This window comes from Chiloscyllium punctatum, chromosome 40 (genome assembly GCF_047496795.1).
Source record: "Chiloscyllium punctatum isolate Juve2018m chromosome 40, sChiPun1.3, whole genome shotgun sequence".
Classification (NCBI taxonomy): Eukaryota; Metazoa; Chordata; class Chondrichthyes; order Orectolobiformes; family Hemiscylliidae; genus Chiloscyllium; species Chiloscyllium punctatum.
Genome location: NC_092778.1, coordinates 42,475,842 through 42,501,663, shown reverse-complemented (window position 1 = coordinate 42,501,663; position 25,822 = coordinate 42,475,842). Strand labels below are relative to the sequence as shown.

The following is a 25,822-nucleotide window of genomic DNA, read 5'->3' as shown; positions in this document are numbered from 1 at the left end:
CTCTTCTGATGTCTCACAAACTCGATTGAATTTTTTTGAGGGAGTAACCAAAAAGATTGATGAGGGCAGAGCAATAGATTTTGTTTACTTGGATTTTAGCAAAGCCTTCAATAACGTTCCACATGGTAGATAAATTAGTAAATTTAGATCACATGGGATTCAGGGTAAACTTGCTAATTGAATATAAAATTGGCTTTATGGCAGGATTCGGAGGGTGGTTGTGGAGGATTGTTTTTCAGACTGGAGGCCTATGACCAGCAGGCCTCCATAGGGATCGCTACTGGGTGCACATCTTTTGTGTAAATTGCAAACATCTCTGATCCAAATTCTATTAATATTTGGGAAAAAAAACAAAATACTGTAGAAGCTGGTGATCTGAAAAAAGAACAGAAAGTGCTAGTGAAACTCATCAGCTCTAAAAGTATCCATGGAGAGAGAAACAAGTTAATATTTTGAGTCCAATTTGACACTTCCTCAAAGACAGTGAAGGGAAAAGTGTAATAAGGAGGGTAAGTGGTGTCTCCCATGGGAACAAGACATACAAATGAGATCCAGACTCCATCCTTGCATGATCTCAGAATGTGCAGCTAAAGCTGCAGTTAAACGTTGAGAAGAGCCTTCTTCTGCCTTGGATAAAACAATGGTAGGGGTCAGAGGAGACCTTTAAGTGACCTCTGTAGGAGTGAGCAAAAATCCCCCTATTCTGATATACTGGACCAAAGTCCTGAACTTTTAAAATTAACTTTTAAAAGTAAAAAGACAGCTGTGCTATGTTCAGGGAAAATACACATGTACAGTACAGAGATAGCTACCTAGAACCATTGTTCAGCTTGAAAATCCAATTCACACCTCAACTATAAAAGAACAATCAACCAAGGCTAACGGTACCCCAACCCAGACTGTATGCAGCCTCAGCAGATACCAGACATTTGACTTCGGTCAATATTCATGCACAGAGATAACGGACATTCCACCTACTCAAAGTACATTCACACCTACTGTAAAATGTCAGGAAACCAATTTACCTCAAAGGGAACGTCAGTATCATAATAACAAGTGCAGATTTTGTGCAAAGATAAGAGACATGTAATTAGTATAATTGCAGGCCCTGATCTCACCGGAGGGAGCTATCCCCACAGAAGGATCCCCGGTAGCTACTGCCCCAAGAGTGATCCCCACAGCCATCTCAGGAAGAGGGATCCCAATGTGATTCTCCCCAAGAACTGTTGATGCAGCTACCTCTGGAAGAGGGATCCCAATGGCCATTCCGAAACATACTAATACAGGCCTGTTCCTTCCCAGAGGAACCAATGGCGACTGACCGCAGACCTGAGCACCAACAACCTCCAAAAACTACAGACCCATCCGACACCACAAGGCCTCAGGCACATCCTAACATGAAAACCAGCTCACAAAAACTACCAGAAAACAAGAAGAAGCAAGTACTCACCCAATAAATCCAACCACATCAGCAGACTCAACAAGGATTGAAGGCCTATACTATCCAATGTCTCATCGAGGCATCAGGTATAGCAAGCAGGAACAGCCACCCGTACTTCAAAATCACAAATTTTCCCCAGTGGTGAGCTTAATTCCCAAGACCCCAAGGTTTCCAACCCAGCTAGTAGGGAGGGGTGGGTGGGTGGTTACAGAGCATGGGAACCTCAAGGGTAGGAAGGTTAATAATAGTTTCTGTGATAAAATCCTGCTGTTTAGTTCAAATAGTGTTTAACCTGGATTCAGTTTAATAGTGTATCTAATTACTGTCCTCTGTATAATTGGGAGAAGGACTGCAGATCAGAGTCGAGAGTGGTGTGCTGGAAAAGCACAGCATCCCAGGAGCAGGAGAATTGATGTTTCAGGCAAGAGAATTGTGTCAATTTCATGGTTTTATTACATTTGCCTTTTATTTCACATATTGTATATTAGCTTTTTATAGTTAAATAAATGCAAAGATTCTTTTGCCCTGAAACACCAGCCTACTGCCTTCTTCAGTTCACCTTCCCTAAATAAGTCCAGTGTCAGAACCAGGGATCTGGGGGTGACTTGAACCACCTAAAAATCAGCAAATTACTGATTGCAAATGAGAATCCCAACACCTCCATGTCCCTGTAACATTTCATAGACCGGGTAGGCCAAACGTTGGATTTTGTGGGCCAACCCCTCCCCACCTTCACTTGTGCTAGTAGGGGAGCGTAAAATCACAATTATTGTGGTACAAAATCAGGCCATTTTGCCCATTGCACCTCTTTCATTTTGGTTATTTAGTATCAATTTCCTGCCTTTTCCCCATATCCTGCACACCATTGTTATCCAAATAGTCCAACGCCTCTTGCATTCTTCAATGGAACCTACTTCTACTACATTTGTAGACAGTGCATTCCATACTCTACTGTGTGAAAAACATTTTTTCTCATTTTATCCTTGCTTCATTTATTCATCATTTAAACTCATTGAAATCTGGCTTATGGAATGTCAGCTCTACAAAATAGGTTATGGGTTTTTCAGACAAAATAGAAGGGGATAAGGGTTCATGATGTTGATTAAATAAACAATCACAACTGTGGGGAGGTCACAAGGTCAGAAGTGGGAATGTTTGCTGATGACTGTACACTGTTAAGCACCACTCATGAGTCCTCAGATACTGATGCAGTTCATGCCCATATGCAACAAGACCTGGACAACATTAGGGTTTGGGCTGACAAGTAACATTCATCGAACGCAAATATCAGTCAATAACCATCTCAAACAAGAGAAAATCTAACCATTACCCTCAACAATCAATGACATCACAACAATTAATCCCGCATTATCAATATCCTTGGGATTACTACTGAATTAAAATGGACTAGTCATATAAATATTGTGGCTACAAGGTCAGATGCTAGGAATCTTGCAGGGGATAATTCACCTCATGACTCCCCAATGCTTGTCCACCATCTACAAGACACAAGTCAGGAGGATGATGGAATCTCCTCTCAAGCTTGGGTGAGTGCATTTCCAACAACACTCAAGAAGCTTGACACCACTCAGGATAAAGCAGCCCACTTGATTGGAACCATCTCTAGAAATATTCAGATGCTTACTATCAATGTGACTCTTTAGACAGTACCTTCTAAACCCATGACACCACCATCTAGAAAGACAGATACGTAGGCATACTACTACCTGCAATTTCCCGTCCAAGTCATTCATCATCCTGACTTGGAAATACACCCAGAGCTGAGAGAGTTGGAGAGTTAGGTGATTTGATGGTGGGGAGAGAAACTAGTAGAGAAAGGAACCCTCAAAATCAGTGTTGATGGTGATGGTGGTGGGACAGGCTGGTGGGAGAAGCACTTTTATCCCCCATGCAAGATTTTAAATTAAAAATAGAAATAACCTTCCACTGGATTTTTTAAACTCAGGAATCAAGCCTCAAGTTCAACCACATATATTATTAAAAAAAGAAAGGATATAAAGAGACCACATAGCTGTTAGCTCTCAGTTGGAGTTCTCAACTTCAAAATTCCAATTCACAACTCTACTGGAGGGTGCGATCCACAGTTCTGGACCATGTCATAAGCTCAATACTGCAGAAAGACTAGAGGAATATAAGAAGTGTTGGGGTGTAATTGAAGAGGAAATTAGGAAAGCGGAAAGCGGGCAGGAAAAATATCTGTAAGTAATATTGAGGAAATCAAAAGATGTTACATAAATATGCTATGAAGATGTGTTACCTATGATATAAAAAGAGCATTGACTGAACATACCTTGAACCTTTTGAAAAGAGCACTTCTCAAGATAGGATGCTGATTACAGTAGCAACAATACTACATTTGCAAAGGACATGCTGCTGAGATGAGACCAAGTCTGCAACAATTTCTAGGGGGAGGTCACATGATTCAGTTGGTGGATGTAAAAAAGCATTGGTTTTGAACACAGCAAGAACTTGCCACAGAGGCAACATCCTTCATCCTCCCCCTTTCTCTGAAACCCTTCTTATTAATGTCCCTATAAGACCTGATTCAGTGCAAGAAAAGAGTTTGTAAAAGAGAAGTCTTAATTTGCACCCATGGACTTATTATAATACTGTACACAGAAAAAGAGGTATCAACCAGACATAACTGATCCTGGAAGAAACCAACAGCTTGTGGGCAAAATAACCTATGCTGCTAACCAGCATTTGGTCAATCAGTGAATAAGTTTTTCCCATTTTAATTGTTAATTGGCCAAAATACTTGTGGCGAGGAGAAAGTAAGGACTGCAAATGCTGGAGATCAGAGTCGCAAAATGTGATGCTGGAAAAGCACAGCAGGTAAGGCAGCATCCAAGGAGCAGGAGAGTTGACATTTTGGGCATAAGCCCTTCATTGGGGTGGGGGAGTGTTGGTTAAGAGATATATAGGACGATGGGGCTGGGGGTGGAGGGAAGGTAGTAGCGAAAGTGATAGGTAGATACAGATGGGGTGATTGTGATAGGTCGATGGAAAAGGTGGAGTGGATAGGTGGGAAGGAAGATGGACATGTAGGACAGGCAGGACAGGTGAAGAGGGCAGTGCCGAATTGGAGGGTTGGATCTGGGATCTGGGATGAGGTGGCAGTGAGGGGAGATTTGGAAACTAGTGAAGTCGATGTTGATACCATGTGGTTGAAGGGTTCTAAGATGGAAGATGAGGGATTGAAGGGTCCCAAGGTGGAAGATGAGGCCTTTTTCCTCCAGTCATTGGATGGCTTCAATTTGGTGGTGGAGGAGGCCCAAGACTTGTATGTCCTGGGTGGAGTGGGAGGGGGAGTTGAAGTGGTTGGCCACAGGGCGGTGGGGTTGTTTGGTGCATGTGTCCTGGAGATGTTCCCTGAAACATTTCATGAGTTGGAGACCACATCAAGAGCAACGGACACAATAGATGAGGTGTTTGAATGTGCAGGAAAATCTCTGCTTATCGCATTCCCAGCTACCTTCTCCCCACCCCCGCCCCCACTTTACTATTTATCTCTCAGCCCCCACCCACCCCCAACATCCCGAATGAAGGGCTTATGCCCGAAATGTCGACTCTCCTGCTTCTTGGATGCTGCCTAACATGCTGTGCTTTTCCAGTGCCACAGTTTTTGACCAAAATACTTGCAGGTTGTGTTAATTTTTAAGAATAATAATTAACATATATGCACATCTGAATCCATATTTAATCTTTGCTTAAATTTGTTTTGCAATGAACAAATTACTTGTTAATTTAAGAAAACTGACTTATTGCTAACACTGATGTGTATTCGTATCTTAAAGATTTGATGTATATGAAATTGATAATATCATTTTTTTAGTGGAGGAATGGGGCAAGGAAAGGATCTCTATTTGGATCTCTAACTGGATCATAATATGGAGATGCCGGTATTAGACTGGGGTGGACAAAGTTAAAATCACACTGTACCAGGTTATAGTCCAACAGATTTATTTGGAAGTACTAGCTTTTGTAGCGCTGCTCCTTCTGTGAAGCAGAATCATAAGAATTTCTAGCAAAAGATCACAGTGTCATGCAACTGATACGGTATATTGAACAAACCTAGATTGCTGTTAAATCTTTGATTATTTTAGAATGGGTTGCAGGTTTCGGTTCATTAATATGTAAATCCCAGAACTTCTTTAAAGTCACATTCTTGAGATAATTTAAGATTTTATGAAAAAAGGTGACGTCTCAGCTCAGGCAATACATGAAAAGGTGTGAGGTTAGAGTCTGTCTGTATCCCAATCTTGAGTCAGACTGGTTCTATTTCCAAAATAGGAATTTATAATTGTCCAGTACTTCCTGGGAGCAGAGAAACTACGCCAAGTTCTTCACAGCCTGCAACACATTATCTATGAGGATGAGCATCTTGCCAAGACCTTCCCCACGCCTCCACTTCTCATCTTTAAACAATTACCAAACCTTAAACAGACCATTGTTCGCAGCAAACTGCCCAGTCTTCAGGACAGCATCGACCACAACATCATACAACCCTGTCATGGCAACCACTGCAAGATATGTCAGAGTGTTAACATGAATTCTACCATTACATGTGGGGACACCACCCACCATGTATACAGCAGGTACTCATGGGACTCAGCCAACATTGTCCATCTCATACGCTGCAGACAAGGAGGTCCTGAGGCATGGTACTTTGGCAAGACCAAGCAGATGCAACAACAATGGATGAATGGATACCATGCAACAATCACCAGACAGGGATGTTCCCTCACAGTTTGGGAACACTTCAGCAGTCAGGGACACTCAGCCTTGGATCTTCGGGTGAACATCCTCCAAGATGAGCTTTGCGATATGCAACAATGCAGAGTGGTTGAGCAGAGGCTAATAGTCAAGTTCAGTACCCATGAGAATGACCTCAACTGGGACCTTGGGTTCTTGTCACACCACAGGTGACCTCACTACACTATACTCTCTCTCTCTCTCTCTCTCTCACGCACACACAGGCTTATATTCTGTCACACTCATGTATGTACTCTACCAAGCATGCACACACACAAACACACACTCTCAGACTCACACACACATACGTACACTCTCTCCCACACACACACACACACACATGTATAAGTCCACGGGGCAAGTTTGCATTTTCAGAATTGTAATTGCAGATCCATTCTATTTTGTTTAAAAAGCACACAATCTGCAGGCAGTCAATGGAGGCAGTCAATCTATGTAACATTTTATAAATTCTTACTTTGGAAATAGAACCAGTATGACTCAAGGTTCTTTATACAAATGCCTGGAGTCTAAGGATCAAATTAAATAAACTGTAGGCACAGATTCAAATTGGAAACTACAATATATTAGTCAATACAGAGAAATGACTGCCAGATAGTCAGAGTGGGCACTAAGCATATCAGGTTTTAAGGTTCACAGAAGGGTAGAGAAAATGGCAGAGTGGGTAGAGTAGCATTGCTGATTAGAAACAGAATCACTTCTATGCTGAGGGAGGATATAATGATGGGAAAGCATCCAGAGGAGATCTTATTGGTAGAACTGAGGAACTTTAAAGGAACTAAATCCACAGTGGGTGTCATGCCTAGACCATCTGGTAGCAGCTCAAAAGTGCCAGACTGTATAAATGCTGAAATTGGCAACTATATAACAAAGTCAAAAAGTGTGGCGTTGGAAAAGCACAGCAGGTCAGGCAGCATCCGAGGGGTAGGAGAGTTTCGGGCATAAGCCCTTTAGCAGGAACATTCCTGATGAAGAGCTCATGCCTGAAACATCCATTGTACTGCTCCTCGGATGCTGCCTGACCTGCTGTGCATCTCTAGCACCACAATTTTTGACTCTGATCTCCAGCATCTGCAGTCCTCACTTTCAACTATGTAACAAAGGCAGATTAGTATTAATAGGTGAGTTTTAATCTTAAGATAGACTGGGAGAAATAGGTAAGCATCTGCTAGAAAGGTTGTGAATTTCTAATGTGTTGTCCAGAACAGTTTCCTGCAGTAATATGTCTTGGATGCAATAAGGGGACAAGCAATATTGAATCTAGTAATGAGCAATGAGCTCAATTTATTTAGTGACCTAGTTGTTCATGAGCATTTGTCAAATAATTATCATAACATGATTGAGTTTCATGTTGCATTTGTAAGAGATAAGCAAAGATCAGACCAGAATTTTGGATTTAATTAAGGCAAACTTTAATAGGATGAGGCAGAGACTGTCCACAGTAGACTAGGAAGCTCTGCTAATTGGTAAAACAACCAAGGAACAGTGGAGGCGTTCAAACAAACATTTAATGCTATTCAGAAGCAGTTTGTACCCATGAAATGGAAAAGATCCATCTCACAATAAAAACCAGACATGGACATTTAAGGAGATAAGGACAGCATAAAACTAAAAGAAAGGGCTTATAGCTCCAACAGAATAGGACAAATACAAAGGCAAACAAAGGGCAGCAAAACAGCTTATAAGTGTGGCTAAAAAGGATTATGAAAAGAAACTTGCAACGGACATAAAAGACAACAAGGAGTTTTTTTATGTACATATTACTTTTATTGTAATAAACCAACTTGTGCACTCTAACACTTAATATTGAGCAATTTTCCTTTCCAAGTGAAACCGAAAAATTACATTAGAGAGTGTAGATTCCAAAAAGATTTTACAGGTTGTCACTTATCCATCTGCTGTGATTAATATTTAAAACTTTTGTTGCTTGGATGGTCTATCAATATACAATGCATCAATGTAGTCATATAAAGGGAAAGCTGCAGTTTAAGGGTACTATTGGTGCACTGGAGGCTGAGGAGTGGGGATATTGTCAATGACCATGGGAAAATAGCAGAGATGCTGAAAGATTATCTTGCTTCAGTGTTCACAACAGAAAAGAAAGATAGCTTGCTGAAAGTCCCAAAGAAATTAACAGGGTGGCACGGTGGCTTAGTGGCTAGCACTGCTGCCTCACAGCTCCAGGGTCCCGGGTTTGATTCCAACCTTGGGTGACTGGCTGTGTGGGTTCCTCCGGGTACTCCGGTTTCCTCCCACATTTGAAAGATGTGCAGGTTAGGTGAATTAGCCATACTAGATTGTCCATAGTTGTTGGGTTCATTGGTCAGAGGATGGGTGGGTTACTCTTCGGAGGGTCGGTGTGGACTTGTTGGGCTGAAGGGCCTGTTTCCACATTGTAGGGAATCTAATCTAAATCTTTAGATGTACAGGATCTAAATAAAATTAGTTGAAGTAAATCATCAATAATGAGGAAATTAATGGAACTGAAGAGTGATAAATGTCAGGGCCTGATGGTTTTCATCCATGGGCTTTAAAGGAGGTAGGAGAACATATTTCCAATGCACTAACCCTAAACTTTCAGATTTTCCTTGAACCAGGATTTGTTCCTCTGGATCAGAAGTTTGCTCATATCATTCCGCTCTTTAAGAAGGTGACAGATAATTACAGACCAATTAGCTTAACATCTGCAGTGGGGAAATTGTTGAAGTCTATAATCAAGGATGGGGCAACTGATCACATCAGCAAATTTCAGTTAATCAGACACAATCAGCATGGATTCATAAAAGGTAGGTCAGTTCTGATAAATCTCATGGAATTTTCTGAAGAGGTGACCAAAGTGGTGGTAAGTTATTAGAAAACTTTTGATAAGATCCCATATGAGAGACTGGAAGCCCACAGAATTGAGGGCAAATTACTGACATGAATAGAAAATTGGTTGAGTGGCAGGAAATAGAGAGTTGGAATGATGGGTAAGTACTCAAATTGGCAGAACGTGACTAGTGGTGTTCCACATGGATCAGTGTTGTAGCCTCAATTATTTGTCCTATTCATTAACAATTTAGATAATGGCATAAAAAGTCCAATATCCAAATTTGCTGATGATGCAAATTGGGCAGCATTGTAGACACTGTTGATGACAGCATAAAATTACAACAGGATATCAATGGATTAGATGAATGGGCAAAGCTGTTGCAGATGGATTTTAATATAAGCAAGTGTGAGGTTATCCATTTCGGACTGATAAAGGATAGATCAGGGTATTTTTTTAGAATGCACAAAACAAAATTCAGTAGATGTTCAATGAGATTTGGGGATTCAGATGCATAGTTATTTAAGATGCCATGAACAGGTGTAGAAAATAGTCAGAAAGTTAATGGAATGCTGGCCTTCATACTCAAAGGGCTGGATCATAGGGATGCAGACATTATGCTGCTGTTATAGAAACACCCTGGTTAGATTGCCACTTAGAGTACTGTGAGCACCATGCTTTAGGAAGAATGTTTTAGTCTTGGATGTAGTTCAATGCAGGTTTACAAAAATGATACCTTGAGTTCCAGGGTTAGGTTTTGAGGAGAGATTAGACAAATTAGGCCTTTATTCTCTAGGATTTGGAAAGTTAAAGTATTATCTAATTGAGTTCTGCAGGATATTAACAGGAAAAGATAGGGTAGATAAACTATTTCCATTGGTTAATGATCCTAGAATTAGGGGGCATACTCTAAGAATTAGGTCCAGGCCATTTAGGAAAGATGTCAAATCACTTCCACAAGCAATCAATTTGAACTCTGTTCCACCAAAGGTGAAAACGTGTTGCTGGAAAAGCGCAGCAGGTCAGGCAGCATCCAAAGAGCAGGAGAATCAATGTTTCGGGCATGAGCCCTTCTTCAGGAATGAGCAAAGTGGCCAAAAGCGCTAAAGGCGGTCAATGCTAATTCAATTGTCAAATTTAAATCTGACATAGACGATTTTTTTTATGAAGCAAGAGTATCACGGGTTAGGGAGCCAAGGCAGGTATATGAAGTGTAACCATATACCCGAGATTCACTGAACAGGGCAGTTCCTTTCTCTGTGGTAGGGCAAAGATCACGAGTGGCAAGGATTGGGTAAATAGACAAGGTCTTTTCCCTGGGGTGGAGGCATCTAGAACTAGAGGGTATCAGTTTTGGGTGAGAGGGGAAAAATTAAAAAGGGATCTAAGGGATAATGTTTTCATGCAGTGGGTGGTGCGTGTGTGGAATGAGCTGTTCAAGGATGTGGTGGAGGCTGGTACAATTACAACATTTAAAAGGCATCTGGATGGGTTTGTGAATAGGAAAGGTTTAGAGGGATATGGGCCAAGTGCTGTCAAATGGGATCAGATTAATTTAGGGTATATGGTCGGCTTGGACAAGTTAGACCGAAGCGTTAGTTTCCATGCTGGACATCTCTGACTCTAAGTCACCTGCAATGAACCTCAATGCATCCAATGAAGAAAAGTGTATTGGTCGAAATGTTTTTGTGACTGGAAGACTGTTTCCAATGCAATATTGCATCCTATGTTATTTGTGGTATATACCAATGACTTAGATTTAAATGTAGAGAGCAAGATTAAGAAGTTTGCAGAAGATGTAAATGTTGGTTGCGTGTTCGATTGTGAGGAAGAAAGCTCTTTACTACAAGGAGACATTTATGGATTGATTAAGTGGATAGAAAATGGGAATTTAATAGACATGATATGATATAGTGCATTTGGAAGGGGCAAACAAAATAAGGAAACTCATTGCACATGGTAGAGTATTGAAATGGTTAGAGGAAGAGAGGAATCTTGGAGAAAGCTGTAGAGTACAGGAAGATATCAATGAACTAGTTAGATTCACAAAAAAAGTGGCAAATCGAATTTAATGCATGGAGGTATTTATTTAGGTAGGATAAACAAGGCAAGGACATTTTTAATAATGATAAAATACCGAAATAAATATTCAACATTTTCCTCAACTAAGGATTCCATGCTACTGTGGTTGACAACAGTATCTGACCCAATCCGCACCCTCATTCCTTCTTTCTCCTCCCACGATAACAATAGTGTACCCTGGTCCTCACTTTTCACCCCACCTGTCCGTATCCAAAGGATTATAAACTGACACTTCTGCCACCTCCAACAGGATGCCATTACCAGACACATAATTCCCCTCCCTCTCTTTTCAGCATTCCACAGGAACTATTCCCTCTGAGACAATTTGGTCCAGTCCTCCTTGATTCCAAACACCTTACACCCCCACAGCACCTTCTCATGCAATCACTGAAAATGCAACACTTGTCTGTTTATCTCCTCCCTCCTCACTATCCAAGGCCACAGAAACATCTTTCAGGTGAAACAGCCATATACCTGCACTTCATTCAATCTAGTCTATTCTATTTGCTGCTCACAATATGTTTCTGTATTTGTGAGATGAAATACAGATTGGATGATTGCTTTGCCAATCACTTTTGCTCTGTCCATAAAATTACCTCAAGCTTCCAGTCACCTGTCACTTCCACACACCAGTGTGTTTCCATTGCCAATGTTTCTGTCTCAGGCCTGTTACAGTGTTCCAGTGTGGTTCAACGCAAGCTGGAGAAAGAATCCTATCATCATTTATTTGGGTATCTTACAGCTTTCAGAACTCAACATTGAGATTAATAATTTCAGAACATGAACACTCTCCGCTATGTTCATTACCCACCACACTACATCCCAGATTATGTTTGATATCAGTTATTCGCAGAACAGCCAACCCATTTTCAACCATTTACATTTCTTAGCATTTATCTCTCTCTTTCAGCTTACCATCATCAACCTCTTTGTTTACCTATCCCTTTTTTTGCCTCTGTCTGGGCCATGTCTCTGTGTACTCAATTCACTTCCCCTATCCCATCATCAGCAAACTATCATCCTTTACCAGATATTTTCAGTTTTGATAAAGAGACACTGAGCTCAGAATGTTAACTCTGTTTTTCTCTCTCCTTATGCTGCCAGACCTGTGAATTTCTCTAGCACTTCTTGTTTTTGTTTCAGGTTTCTAGCATCTGCATTCCTTTATTTTAGCAATCAATCTTTTTCTGGCTTTTTTTGGATTCTGAAACAGCCTCCTTGTTCAATCTGTCATGGAGATTGTCATGCTGTGCAAAACTGAAAACAAATGATAGGAAGGACATATTTCCCTTAGTAAAGAAGCACATAACTGGCAAGCATTGGAGTTGGATATAACTTCAGAATAATTGGTAGGAAGATTAGAGCAGAGATTAAGGTAATTTAATTCACCATCTGGGTGTTCAGAATTCACTGTCATTCACTGGAAGAAATAGATGATCATTTTTAAAGAATACTTGGATAAACTCCAGGCCTACAGACTAAGAGTTGGCAAATGGAATAAACTGAATCGCCTGTCTTCTGCTGGCACAGGTACAATAAGCTGAATGGGCCCCTTCCTTGCCAATAAATTGTCAATGGTCCTGATTTTCCCTTTTTCAGGGGTGGACATGTTAAGTGTCAACTAACTCCCTGCTCCCACTGCTGGGAAAGCTTGCTGTATTGTGTCTAGATTAGAGAGGTGTTGGAAAAGGACAAGAGGTCAGGCAGCATCCGAGGAGCAGGGAAATCGACATTTCGGGCAAGAGCCCTTCATCAGGAATGAGCTTGATTTGTGATGAAGGGCTTTTGCCCGAAATGTCGATTTTTCTGCTCCTCGGATGCTGCCTGACCTGCTGTGCTTTTCCAACCTCACTCTAAACTAGACACTGATCTCCAGCACCTACAGTCCTCACTTTTGCCTTGCTTTATTGTGTACCAATCAGCTTGTTAAAGGTTGACCAATGAACTTTGAGCTTCACAAGCCTATTGCAGCCCTCAACTGTGGTGTCCTGGCTCATCAGACGTCGCTGGCAATGACAGTCCCGTGGTTTTTGGATCCTAAAGCCAATTAGTTGAGGCCTACTTTGCATGGAGATCTAATGATGTGAAGGTAGATCTTTTCTTATTTGCTTCCTACAGAGTGTGTGTCATGGGGAGAAGAGACAAACTGTAGAAGGCAACAGCAGGAGGTGCCTTTGCAGACCAATCCCTTGTCCCCAGCCATGCCTATGATTTACTCCATATTGGAGTAAATGGGTTCCTTCCCCCACCTCCGCCCACCACTTCCATAACCAGCAGCTCTGGAAATCACCCTCTTTAATTGTTGCTGGGATGGCAGGTAATTGGGAAGATGGAAATTTGAAGCCCTTTAGTGGCTGTTAATTGATTTGCTTAGGAGTCTTACTTGAGTGCCTTCTTGTGTGCACTGGTAGTGTTCCTACCCTTGGACTGGGAGGCCCAAGTCCCACCTGCTCTAGAGGTGTGTAATAACACCTCTGAATGGGTTGACTAGAAAAGTAGGTTAAATAAAACAATAAAAAGTCTTAATTGCTGGCTTGTTGAGAAAGTCCCAAGTGGGCATTTTCATTCAATTGATGAGGAGGTGAGAGGGTACAAGTTTCTCTCCAGGGTCAACTTGCCCAATTATTTCTCCGTTTCACTACCTCCATGGAGGAAAAATTTGCAGCCATGGGTATTGTATCGACTCTTCTCATAGTCCATGACTATGACATTCCTTTTGTTTTCGTCTTGCAGCTTCATATTCCAGTACTTTTAGATGTTTTGCAAAGTATCTTTGCTACTTTCTCTGCATCTGCATTAATAATTCTAAAGGGAAAGAAAGAACTACTTTTCTGTAGTGCTTTTTGTACGCTCAGGAAATTGCAAAGTGCACCATAGTCACTGATGCAGTGTGAGCACACACACAACACCTAATGCATGCACACAGCAATGCTGCACAAAGAACAATGAAATAATCACCAATTTATTTCTCTTTCAAATGGTGGTTCTTGTGGTAGAGATATTATGAGGGTCAATGGTCTGAAGTGAAGCTTGGATCCACAACCTTCTGATTCAGAGGCTACCACTACTACCATGAAGCGAAGGCTGAAAACACTAATCCATTTGTCATTGTCTGTCTGAAACCACGTACACATTTTAAAATGTTGCTGCTGGCTTCACTTTATTAAAATGGAAAAAAATGACAATCCCGATGATTATTAAGTGACAATTTGACCTCACTTGTAATTGCCACTATTGGTATGTTTTGGGGTTTCTGCTTCCAATATTTCTCTTGGGTTTAACATCTTAGCAGATTCTCATCAATAAACCATAACTCAGACTGTGCTGCTTGTAGTGAGCTGAACAATAAACAAGGTCCTTGTTGCTGAATTTCCATTTGCTGATTACTATATACTCTTAATTGATTTGTTTTAACTTTAGAAATTGCTATAGAATGTGAACAATGGGATATATTAAAGACAAAGATGTTGACTATCTACTCTTCTTCATCCTGCCCAGAATATATATCTATGTTTGTGTATCCAGTCCTACAATCTGATGAGGGTGATGTAAGATGGGGGACTTTTAAAAATATTTTGATGCTGCCTCAGGATCCTATCAGTCCTTTTTTTGTTTTTAGAAAATGTGTGCATTATAATAAGTATTTAACCAGAGCTTGTGTTCTAACTGTTTGAATTACAGGTAAGAGAAGTTTTGATTATGGGTTTGATTATTTCTTGACATGAACTCTGAACCAGTGTCCCCTAATTTTTACTTGGTGGCTGCTATTAGCAGCTTAAGTCCACCCACTAAGCAAAGCATCTGATGTAGTCAGTGACTTTACCACAAAACCTAGATATGCACCAATCAACTCTCTTGCTTCTTAGAATTTGTGGGTGTTTCCGGTAATTCACTGTGGAAAAAATGACTTTGCTTGAAGCTGCACGCTCAGGAATTCAAGTGGAGCTATAAATTTGAGTGTTTGCTACTATCACTTATTCAACTTACAGATCTATTTTGGGGTGAAACCCTAATTTAACACATTTTTTGAGATATCACTTTCTAAGGCCACCTTCTTGTTGCTTATTATATTTCTTGCTGCCCTCCTCAAACAATTTTCCCTTTATTTCCCTTAAAATTGTGACTTCCCAGGGTGTCTTTGCCTAACAATGAGCACTAATAGGCTAATCAATCGTTGGGGTGTCACAGAGAGTCATTTCTTTTATTTCTTCCATTGCTATGAAACTATCTGTGACAACCAGTGCCTGGTATATCTCAGTAATTGTCTAAAGACCAAAAACAGACTGGGACCCCTGTTTCCTCTATGGTTCAGAGAAAAGCCAGAGTAGGAATTGCCGATTGACATTGAAATTTAGACTATAGTGTTGATGAATCACTTAATTGTACCAATCTCTGGTGTCTAGATCACACTTTCATTGAAAGGCCTGCGTGGGTTAAATAAGCTGTGCAGGAGCCCACACTTGCATGCAAGATGTTTTTAAGTATAATGTCACTGATCAAACCTGTAAGTAGATCTTACCTTTCCTACACATTTGAATAGACTTTATCTATGTGATATGTGTATATAGCAAGAACCAAGGATGAACAATGAACTCTTGCCCATGCTTTACTGGAATGTATCTCACACTAACTCATTGCCACCTGTTAAATAGGTGTATGAATCCCAATCAGAATCAGCCATCATATTGACTGACAAAGGGAACAGTAATTTAGTTGTTATGAGACTGCTATAGTAACCGCGAGGTAGTGAGTTCAAATCCCACATTATTTTGAGGTATGGCACCAAAAAATGACTGTCAAATTTTGTAAAAACTTCTCTAATATCATACTTTTTCAAGTAATTCCAGTCATACACTATTATTTGGTTGGCATTTCATGCCCTTATTCTGGATTAGTGGTGCTGGAAGAGCACAGCAGTTCAGGCAGCATCCAAGTAGCTTCGTGGATGCTACCTGAACTGCTGTGCTCTTCCAGCACCACTAATCCAGAATCTGGTTTGCAGCATCTGCAGTCATTGTTTTTACCTCTTTTATTTCATGCCCTTAGACAACGAGAAATGGTCAATAACTATTGACCTGTCAGGATCACCTACAATGCAGTTGCCAAGGAGATAAACTTTGCTGAAAGTTACAGTGTGCAGATAAATTGCACGTTATATGGGAAACAAGAAGGATTCTCTTACAATTTGGAATGAATTCAGAAGAATGTAGATTCCCATCTCCCTGAGGTGTGAAACAGATAGCATAACAGTAACCCAAGCAAAGTATACAAGATTTAGTTTTCTTCTAATAAGGATAAAAAAGCAAATTCCATTTTGTATTGTTTTAGAAATTTAGAAAAAAAAATTCATTTTGTAAAATTGAAATAGAGTGCTAAGTGTTAGGAACAAGGACTGAGACTTTGTATTTAATCTGCATTAACCGATGTAATGCATGGAATTGTACAGTAATTCTTGCTGTGCTTAATTCCTTTGTGGGCATGTATATTGCATTGAGATGGATGATACCTCTTGCAGCTCAACTCATCTTTGTATTGTCTTATGTTTTTTGTCTGCATTATGATTAGTTACCATGTGCTGATTATTCTCACATCCTGTTGTCTCTCATACTAACAGGAAGACAAAAAAAATCACCCAACAGGAAGAGATATCACAAATGGAAGACAAGCTGTTTTGTTTCATCAAGAAATTACAGTAACTGTAAAGATTTGCCAGGTGTGGTAAAACATCTAATGAGACATTCTCTGTAGCCCGAATGGCTACGGAGTTTTAAAAGAGTAATTTTGTCACATCAATTTTAAGTATCAAGAGAAGTGACAGACAAGCCTAATCAGAAGGGCTCCTCGTGTGGGTCTGTTTGTGGTTTCCTTCTACCTACCAAGAGCTTGTCTGCAGTTTTTTTGAATACTCAATAACATTTGAAAGGAAATAATTCAACGGCTAAAGGGAAAGCTGCTCCGAAAAATACCAGGTTTTATTTAATCTCTCTCGCACTTTGGTCCTATTCCTGAAACTTCACCCAGTACACATGAGGTAAGTTCTCCTTTATCATTAATACTTTTGTAAGTCAAGATAAAGTATTTACATGACACTACATGAAATTGATATTAGTGTGATCTCAGTGGTTACAGGATCGGAATTAGTTTGTACGTTGAAATGGGAAATTCTTTCAGTCTAGAAAGATGATTTGGTTTAAGGAGCAAACGTTTTGGGATGGCTGGTGAAGTGGGTCAACTATAGATAGTGGAATAGGTTAACATATGATGCTTTCATCTCTGAGATGGGGTAGGTTTGAAATCAACCTCTTCGATCTGCTAGCAATGAGGTTTCCATGAGAAATGAGTTTCTATCATGAAAACAGTACCTAAAGGATTTAAGCTCAGATGTCCTGACCTCTTATGGGTTGTGATTAATGGGAAATCTAATTGAGATGTTTAAAAATTTGAAAGAAATAGATAGGAACTGCTTCTTTTGGTGGGCAATCCAGAAAAAAAAAATAAAATTAGAGCTGAGCCATTTAGAGGTGTGTTAGAAAGCATTTCTTCACACAAAGAATTGTGGAATTCTGTAACACTGCCAAAATTTGTCCTTGTAACTTGTTCTCTGTAGTCACAACAATATGTTCTAAGGGAAGTGGTCTCAATAAAATTAAACTTTCAGTTGGCAAGTATCAAGTACAACTTAGCACCAACTAAAATAAAAAAATAGGAGCAGATATAACTGACACCAGGATAGAGACCGATATTTCTCGGAAATGGGTCCCAATGATTTAAAATATAGAGCAAGCAGGAAATTATATCACAGCTGTTAAAATTAGGGCATTTCTACACTGTAGAGAATGAGGGAGTTACAAAGTCCTGGAGAGAGTCTGATAGAGACACATGTGGATATTCCATGCTGCTACCAGAAAACTGTGATGATTCACATTGGGTGCATAGCATTGGAATACAGTTCTAGGGTGGTAACTTGCACAATGTTGGAGCAGGAATGGCCATTAGCCCCTTTTGCATGATTTATCGTTTAATCTAATGCTGATCTGTGACCTAACTCCATATATGCCCTTGTTTGCTCCATATTCAATAGTACCTTTGGTTTAATGTTTTCAGTTGATTGAGCATCAATGACCATTTATAAAGAGAGTTTTGGATTTCCTTAGCCTTTATATGTAGAAGTGTTTCCTATTTTCAGTTTTGAGAGGCCTAGCTCTAACTTCCAGACCATATCCTCAGTGTTACACACTCCATCCAGCAGAAATAGTTTCTATCTATCAGTCCTCTGCAGTCCCCTTAAAATCTTGAAATCTTTGACAAATTATCCCTAACTTTCTGAATTTCAAGGAATACGACAAAGTTTATGCAATCTCTGCTCATCAGTTAATCGTTGAAATTCAGGCATCATTCTTTTGCCTTATCCAGAGTAGGATAAGGCAAAAAAGATACTGAGGATAAGGTATTGCAGAATGCCTAGAAAAGTGTAAAAGGTGCAGTGGTGAAACTGAAAATGAAATTAGGAAAGCTAAGAGGAGGCATGAAAGATATTCGCAAGTAAAATCAACAAAAACCTACAGATGGTTTATAAGTATGAAAAGAACAAAGGGAAGAGTGGAGCCAATTAAATATTGAAAAGGTAACTTGTGTGTGGAGGCAGGTGAGATGGGCATGTTTTAACAAACTTTATAACCATTTTGATTCTGTTTTCACAACAGAAGGGGTTGATATGAACAGATACCATACTAAAGAGGATGAGTGTGAGAGATTGAATGGCATCAACATAGTGAAAGAGGAGATATTTGGCTTCTTTGAAAGTGGAAAAATCAATACGCTTGAATAAAATGTATCCCAAATTGCTAGTATCGAGGGAAGAAATTTTCCAATGCTCTCTGGTGGCAGACATGGCGTTGAAGGAGTGAAAGACTGCTAGCATTATGCTGTAGTTTAGTAAAGAAGGAAGTAATACACCAGGTAATGGCAGGGCAGTCAATCTAACCTCTATGTGGGCAAGGTTTTGAAAAAAAATATAAGGGCCAATATAAATCAGCTTGAAAGGCACAAATTAGTCAAGGGCTGTTGGCATGGAATTATTTTAAGCACAGCTTATGTCTGATTAACTTATTCAAGAAAATGGTCATGTCATTGATGGGGTGGGAGAAAGCTGTAGACTGCAAGAAGATATCAATGGAACGGTCAGGTAGGAAGAAAAATTACAAACTGAATTCAATCCAGAGAGGAATAATGTACGTACTTGGTGGGGAAACAAACAACATAAGGGAATTCACAATGATGGTGAGATATTGAAATGGAGAAAGAAACAGAAGGACCTTAGAGTGCCTGTTCACAGGTCCTTAAAAGTAGTAGTGCATGGCGATAAGGTCGTTAAAAGATATATAGGATACTGTCATATTCTATATATTTGGCTAAAATAGATGTACAGATTAATTACCTAAACTGTACAGGGCACAATTTCAAAATTTGTTGATGGCACAAAACCTGGAAGCATTGTGAACAATGTGAAATAGAGTGATATATTTTAGAAGACATGGACAGACTTGTAGAATAGGTAGCTAAGTAACAACATTTTAATATGGAGAATGTGTGGAGTCATAAGTTTTTTGTTTGGAATATTGAGGAGAAACAATATAAAACAAAGGCTAGCATTCTAAGTGGGAACAGGAACAGAGACACGGGTGTGGATATGTACAAATTGCTGAAGGTGGCAGACAGAAGCTGACAAACTGATTTAAAAAGGTATTCAGGATCCTAAGCTTTATAAACAAAGGCTTGGAACACAAAAGTAAGGAATTTTTGATGAGCCTTAATAAAACATTAGTTTGGACTCAGCTAAATTATTGTGTTCCTTTCTGGGCACCACATTTTGGGAAAAATGTGAAGGCTTTGAAGAGGATGCAAAAGATTTATGAGAATGGATAAGGGTCTTATGTAGATATATGAGCTGAAACAGAAATCTTAGAGCGGAAAATGTTGAAAGCAGCATTGATACAAGTGTTTAGCATCATAATGTGTTTAGACAGTGTAGATAGGGAGAAACAGTTTCAATTGTTTGAAAGGTCTCCAGAGGACACTGATTTAAGGTGATTTGCAAAAGAACCAAAGATAATGTGAGCAAAATCCTTTTAGCACAATGTGTGGTCAGGATCTAGAATGCACTATCCGAGAGTATGTGGAGGCAGATACGATCAAAAATAATTATCTGAAGATAAAACATTTGCTGTCTACAGGATCAGGACATGGCAATGGGACTAGCTGAGTTGTTCTTCCAGAAAGCTAGCATGGATATCATGTGTCAAGTAGCTGTCATTAGGTTATAATATTTTCTGATTATAAAAGAACAGGCAAGTTTCTCCACAACAATATAAAACATCAGTTAGAATGCAGCTAAATTACTGTATGTAGTTCTGATCACTGCACTGCAGGAAGAATATGATCTCATTGGAGAAGTTACAGATGAAATATATGAAATTGTAGAAATTGTAGCCAGGAATACACGATTTTAGCTCTGAGGAAAGATTAGATGGTTTGAGATGAAAACAAAAAGTGCTGGGACATCACAGCAGGTCAGGCAGCATCCATGGAGAAAAAGCAAGCAAATGTTTTGAATTGCGATGACTCTTCATCAGCGCTGACGTGAAGTGTGGAGGGGGCAGCATGTATGTAGTAGTTGTTGGGGGGGGGGGGGGGGAGGGGGGAGGGGGGAGCAGATTTAGAGTGCTGGGGAAGAAAGGATGTTGATAGTTCAGATGAAGTGACCAGAACGTGAGAATGTTTGAGGATAATTTGAGATTATTTTCCTTGGAACAGAAGAGACTGAGGACACACTTAATTGGAGATGTATACAATAATGAGGAATTTTGATAGTGAATAATAGAATAGTTACAGTACAGATGGAAGGCTAACAGCTTGTCATTTTTCTGTCATTCTCTGTGACAGCAACAAAGCGACTCTCACTCCTCTACCTTCCTCTATCCATTGTCTGCAAATTCTTTATCTTCAGATAATGCTCCAATTCTCTTTTGAAAGTCGCAATTTAATCTGCTGTCGCATTCTCAGGTAGTGCATATTAGTTCCAAATCACTGGATAAAAACGTTTTCCTCATGTTGCCACTGCTTTTTTTAACAATCACCTTAAATTAATGTGCTATGGAGCACAATGCTTCTGTAGATGGGAACAATTTCTCTCTATCTACTCTTTACAGGCACCTCTATCAAATCTCCTCTTGGTTTACTTTTCACCAAAGTTCCTCTAGTCTAAAGTTGCTCATCCCTGGAACTATTCTTGTGAATTTTTTCTGTATCTTCTCTCGTGCCTTCACAAACTTTCCAAACTGTGGTGTCCAAATTGGGACAATACTCCAACTGAGGCTGAAACAGTTTTTAATGACTTCTATAAGTTGAATACTGTATTTATAAAAGCCAGGATCCCCTACACTTTATTATCCACTTTCTTAAACTAACCTGCCGCCTTCAGTGATTTATGTACACATAGCCCCAGGTCCCTCTAATTCTGCATTGTCTTTGAAATTGTACTTTGAATCTGTCTCTGCATGCTCTTCCTCTCAGAATGAATCACTTCATGCTGCATTTAAATTCATCCATCACTTGTTGGCCAATTCCAGAAACTTGCCTGTCCTTCAAAAGTTCCAAATTTTTATTTTAACAGTTTATAAAACTTTCAATTTTTGTATTATTTGCAAATTTTGAAATTGTGCCCTGTGTGCCAAGATCCAACCCATCCATGCCAACCAGATATCCCAACCCAATCTAGTCCCATCTGCCAGCACCCGGCCCATATCCCTCTAAACCCTTCCTATTCATTTACCCATCCAAATGCCTCTTAAATTTTGCAATTGTATCAGCCTCCACCACACCCTCTGGCAGCTCATTTATACATGTACCACCCTCTGCGTGAAAAAGTTGCCCCTTAGGTGTCTTTTATATCTTTCCCCTCTCACCCTAAACCTATGCCCTTTAGTTCTGGACTCCCCGACCCCAGGGAAAAGACTTTGTTTATTTAACCTATCCATGCCCCTCATAATTTTGAAAACCTCTATAAGATCACCCCTCAGCCTCCAACGCTCCAGGGAAAACAGCCCCAGCCTGTTCAGCCTCTCCCTGTAGCTCAGATCCTCCAACCCTGGCAACATCCTTGTAAATCTTTTCTGAACCCTTTCAAGTTTCACAACATCTTTCTGATAGGAAGGAGACCAGAATTGCACGCAATAGTCCAACAGTGGCCTAACCAATGTCCTTTACAGCCGCAACATGACCTCCCAACCCCTGTACTCAATACTCTGACCAATAAAGGAAAGCATACCAAACGCCTTCTTCACTATCCTGTCTACCTGTGACTCTACTTTCAAGAAGCTATGAGCTGTACATCTCTATTACTCTATGACTCTATTTGGACCATTTTATATTTATCAGCAAGAGTGGGGTCCTAATGCTGACTCCTGGGGAACTCTAACTTTTCTAAAGTTCTCTTATTTACACTTTACTAAATGCCATTTGGAGGTCCAGGTAAATTATGTCAACTGCATTACTTTTATCAACCCTTTCTCTGTGCTAACTTTCCATTTTTAATTCAATTTTGTCCATCGATTCTTAATTTTATCCATGGCTGTTTCAAAAAGCTTTTTCACTGCTGTGATTAAACTAATTGATCTTTAATTGCTGGGCTCATCCCTACATATTTGTTCAAAAAAAAGTCAAATCTTTCCAATTCTTCAGTCCACTGACAAGATTCCTGCATCTAAGGTGGATTTTATTCAAACTTATATAATCACAGGATGTGGACAATGCTGGCTAGGCCAACCTTTATTGCCGATCATAATTTCCCAGACAGCAGTTAAGAGTCAAGCACATTGCTGTGGGTCTGAAGTCACACGGAGGACAGATTGGGTAAGGACAGCAGTTTCTTTCTGTAAAGGACATCAGTGAATCACGTCCTGACAATCAACAATGATTTCAGGTTATCGTTCAACTCTTAATTACAGATTTGTTATTGAATTTGTTGTTTCAACATCAGCCAAGGCAGGATTCAAACTTAGGTTTCCAGAACATTGTTTGGGTCTTTGGATTAATAAGAGTCAAAAGGGTGGCACTGGAAAAGCATAGCAGGTCAGGCAACATCCGAGGAGCAGGAGAGGCGATGTTTGAGCATAAACCCTTGGATTAATAGTCTAGCAATAATGCCACCAGGCCATTGCCTCACAGATCGGAAGACTAAAGCCTTTTCCACTCTAACTTTCCTAGGATCATTGTTTTATCCAGCCCTGGTGACTCATCAAGCTTAATTATAGCTAGCTGATCTAAAAGCCTTCTCTCTACCAATTTTAGCCCATGCAGTGTCTCAACCACCTATTTGGGGAACATCTTCCTTGATAAACCCAGTACCATTTAGTATCTCACCATGTCCACTGTCTCTAAATCAACTTTTATGGTCCTAATTGGCCTCACTCGTTTTGCCACTGTTTTACCATTTATATTCTGATGGAGGACTTTTGGATACACTTTTCTGTTTTCTGCCAGTATCTTCTTTGCCTGTTTTATTTGTTTTCTCACTTCCCACCTCTTCTACATTCAGCCTGGTTTCTTATTTGTATTATCCCCTTGACATCTGTCCTATGCATTCTTTATCTGCTTCACCTTACTCTCTGGTCATATTTTTTGTAGAATCTCCTGAATTATTTAAATTTGACATGCTTGTGGGAGTCACTCCACCATTTCTGACAAATGCCATTTTGGCAACAGACTATATATCACATGGTTGGAAACCTATAACCAGCTGGACTGTTATAAATCACTGCTGTATTCAACAGGATCATATTTTAGCTCCTCCAATGGCCTTGATTACATTGTGAGTGTCAAAAAATGATGGAATAGTCAGGAACACTCCTGAAAGTCATATAAGGTCAGTTGTGGACCAGACCAGATCCCGTCAAAACCTTTCAAGAAGGTAGTCTGGACCCTAACTTTACTAGTCGTTTAAGCAGGTGCATATTGGATATTCTAGGAGAGATGCAGCTGGTCAAACCATTTAGTTTTAAATAAATGAGAATTTATTTACAAGATTATTGAATGAAACACAAACAAAAGAGAACAGAATACCGAATAACCTAACCTATCCGAAAGCCCAAGAAATTATCCCAACTTAATGATGCTATTTCAAATGCTTGCAACAATCCCCATAAACATCCCTTGGCACAAAAGGTAAAATCAAACAGAGAGTCTTACAGGAGACAGAGAGATGGCAGCATGGAACACCTTCTTCCATGTAGCTGTTTCTTGGACCAGTAGCCTTAAACTGAACTCACTGCTTTCAGTGAACATCCAGACTGCCAAAATCCAAATCAAATCAGAGAAAAGCTGAGCTGGGGGAACTGGCCACTCCACTTCCATTAGGTAAAAACAATGACTGCAGATGCTGGAAACCAGATTCTGGATTAGTGGTGCTGGAAGAGCACAGCAGTTCAGGCAGCATCCAAGTAGCTTCGAAATCGACGTTTTGGGCAAAAGCCCTTCATCAGGAATGTACTTCATCAAAAGCACTTCCATTGTACAAGTGTTTCTTTTAAAGTTGAAAGCCCTTTTCCGAAGGCAGTATTTGTTAGCTATGATCAAGTTGGCCCTAAAACCCAACTTTTTGGAATTACTGCTTTTATAAGCTCTCTGAAAGAAAAAGCCAAGGACAGCATAACCTTGTTAAAGGAGCAGCATTGTCACATCAGTTTAAATAAAGTTTGATCCGAGGCTTTTAAAACCCCCAGCCCTTTAAACATGAAAAAAAAGCAGGCTGTAGCTGTCAGTGGAATTTAACAAATCATCTGTTGGACAGCTTTGATTAATGTGAAATCTGGTACAGGTTAGAAAAATATTCCTGTCGTTTCAGTTGAGTTCTTTGTTCACTTTTCCTGAGAGTCATTACTTAAACTAATGATATTACAAATGTTTGGTTGAGTTTTGCAAGCTAAAAGACTCCCTAATCAGGGGAGTCAGCAATATCGTGCTTTGATTAATGGCTTAAAGAGGCTATTAAATGATGAGATATCTTTGGAATTGTTACTGAATAGAATTACATTCAGTTTTATAATAGATTGAACACTTGAAAGGATTTAAAATCTTTGAATAGGTTCAAATTGAAGTTTTTCAGGATCAAACTTGTATGAGTGAGAGCTTTAATAGATTGTTAAATGTTTAGTTTTATTTTTGTCTCTACATGACTTGGGATATACCAATGTTGGATATTAGTTGGGTGGATATGGGATGGTATAAGGATAGGAAGGACTTGCTTTCCTGAGCTGAGAAGTCAATAACCAGATGACATAGACAATTCATTGATGCAAGGATTGGAAATGAGTTGAAGAGAATGTTTTCAACCTGAGGATTCAACTTGGGCCCTGGAATTCACCACTTGAAAAGGTGGTAGACCTGTAACCACTGCATTAAAAAAAAACTTAGATACTTCTCAAATGAATATCTATCTGCAGGAATACAAACCAACAGCTGAAAAGTGTGATGAGGTTTGTCAGCTATTTTTCTAGTGTAGTTGTGATGGACTAAGTAAATGGTGGACTGTGTGCTGAAAACCTTATGTTTCTAAATGACATTAGTTAACAACCTCTTATAAATAACTTTGTCAAATGTATTCCTATAAGTTATTTTCATTGACATTCCCTTATCTATTA

General features: G+C 39.7%; 1 protein-coding gene across 1 annotated transcript in view; it reads left to right on the top strand.

Moving 5' to 3' along the window:
• The first annotated feature begins 16,961 nt into the window (after positions 1–16,961).
• Positions 16,962–25,822, top strand: part of nlrc3 (NLR family, CARD domain containing 3) — a 52,242-nt gene continuing 43,381 nt past the window's right edge. Inside the window, exon 1 of the mRNA XM_072559651.1 lies at positions 16,962–17,157. The gene's annotated coding sequence lies outside the window, so the exon portion shown is untranslated. The remainder of the gene's footprint in view (positions 17,158–25,822) is intronic.